Source organism: Penaeus japonicus, unplaced genomic scaffold (assembly GCF_977035675.1).
Source record: "Penaeus japonicus unplaced genomic scaffold, GWHDUDI00000001_assembly GWHDUDI00000039, whole genome shotgun sequence".
NCBI classification, from domain to species: Eukaryota; Metazoa; Arthropoda; class Malacostraca; order Decapoda; family Penaeidae; genus Penaeus; species Penaeus japonicus.
The window spans coordinates 6,953,192-6,955,691 of NW_028234441.1; the positions used below are offsets into that span (position 1 = coordinate 6,953,192).

Here is a 2,500-nt window from a genome sequence, read left to right on the forward strand (position 1 = left end):
GAAACTCAGTCTTGAAAAACAGATAAAGCAAATGAGTCCAAAGTATCAATAATATAACTTGTGCTCTGAAAGCACCCCACCAGTCGTTGCTTGGGCAATGTACCACCTGAATGCTTGGTAGTTCTGGTAGCCATTTTATATAGCTGTAACCAATATTGATGAATAATGATAAGCTAATGATAATCGTACGGCACATAGATCGGGAACACAAGTGCAAATGATCCTTTTCACTGCGAGCAGGATTACGACACTTCTCCCTCGTACGCACGATGTCTCGAAAGGACGTCTCACCGAGAACTTAGTGGTTGAACACCGTCTTGAATTATTGATGTCTATAAAGCTATCAGAATGATAAGCTCGAGGTGCGTGTGTCGGTCTGTAAGGTCTTGCCCCAAAAGAAAAAGTAGATATTGATTTAAATTACTGTGCAGTAGGTCGGTCACTTCCCTCTGAGAAAATATATAGTTGTTTTTGAGATCAAATGCGACGCGACAACAGATAAAAAATCTCCAATGCATTTGTTGTGATCCATATTTTTTTTCACTGAAAAAAGATGGGATATTGGAAAATATTTCACATAATTTTGATTCTGTGTTGTACAGAAAGCAGCACTCAGAAGTTCACATATCGCACCCGGCGGGGTCCCTCATTTCTTTCGCGCACACACACACACACACACACACACACACACACACACACACACACACACACACACACACACACACACACACATATATATATACATACATACACACACATACAACACACATAGACACAACATACACATTCCCCTTAACACACACATTTCTTTAGATCTTCTCACTTAACCTTGTCCACGCTTTTAAGAGAATCAGAAATTAGTTTCAAAGATTCCAACTGCATTTTTCGTATTTTACATAAATGTAAATTTCCGTAGAGTTTGTGTCTTGCGAAGAAAGTGATACAGCTTCCGACACCGCGATAAAGGCTCGACTCTGACGATAGGTCAGAAGAGACTCCGACTAATCTGATAAAACTGATTCCTCGCATCTCCTCTTCCTGTTAACAAAAACAATGTAGTTGTGACTCCTAATATCAGTCTTGGCAACACTGTAACTTTATCCGTTTCTCTCAATAAATCAAATTTCTTTTCCCTCTTTTAGTTGTAACTTTTTCCGTGGAAAATAGTTTGCCAGGAAACTTCTGTAGCACCGGAGAGATCAAGCAGTATCAGTCTTACTATGATTTATCGCATTGCCAGTGGGAAATGGCAAGATAATAAGCGTATGGTAAACCAAACTCAGACTTGGACATTCGTGGAGATATTCGTGGAGTTAGATATGCATTTCGATAAGGAAAGATCAGCTCTCCAGACGATGTCAACGATGTATACACAAATTAGTATCCGGATCATATATCGATTTCGCTCACGTTGTTGAAAATTCCCGAAACTGTTATAGCACATGGACGCCACCTCCAACGTTTAGGAGGGAGCAGGAGCCCAGAAAAAGACGCAGTAATCAACAGTTTCCACGTTCTGTGCTTTAAGTTGATCTTCCACTTTCTCCAACGATATCTATTTCTATTGTCTTAGGAAACAAGTGAACAGCAATCCCACCAGAGAAGTTCTTGACAGCCTAACTAGCTCCCGAAAAGTCTAGCAGCTGTGAGGCCACAAACTCGAATGGCAAGTACGCTGGCCGAGGCTGATGGCCAGTCCCGACAGCCTCCAGAACGAGGCAGGCATCGGTAATGAGGCGCGTGGTAGGTGCCGGGAATGTATGAGGCTATTGCCAATATTTACACAAGCGCCGCTGGAAAGGCATTCCTCTCATGCTCCCTCACTAAGAATGGTTGATTTTTTCCTTGATCATTTGAGGTTATTTAATCGTGATGACAAACAGCGAATGAAACAGTTCCACGCCAGGCGATGACAGACAGCCGCTCGGAGTGGCTAACGGGCGCGAATGATCCTCGCCACGTAATCAGCGAGGCACAGCATGGAGCGTAATGGGAACGCAACTCCAGTGATATATGAATTACATCCACGTGGATGATGCATTGCGGTCGATGGTGCGTTTCCGTGACAGAAATTGGCAGACCCGCCTTGTGATTAATGATAAAACTGGTGCTCTGAGTGTACCAGTAAATGGCGCACATGCTTGTTACACTAAATAATGCATGTTCCCATTGTGAAAAATCAATGTCCAAATATTAATAATTGGCATGTAAATCAAACTTTCCTATGCAACAGCCTGTCTCGTGTCTATTTTATGATATTGATCTTTTCGCATGCATTATGCTTAAAAAAGCAACGATCTATGCTTTATGCTAAATTTGACCAATCATTAGCGACAAAGTAAAGTTATTCAAGGTGTGCTGCCGTCTTGACCCCTGTTAACTCACGGTGAAACTGAAGTATAAAAATCGCCCGTAAAACGCTTTCCTCAACTGCAACCCGCACACCATTCCATACATCAGCGTCGTTTGCAATTCTTCCTCTCTAGCGCCAAATCTAGTT

General features: G+C 42.2%; 1 protein-coding gene across 1 annotated transcript in view; it reads left to right on the forward strand.

The window, feature by feature from the left end:
• The window catches only part of LOC122261794 (uncharacterized), a 79,944-nt gene that overhangs the window by 59,066 nt on the left and 18,378 nt on the right, over window positions 1-2,500 (forward strand). The window lies entirely within an intron of this gene.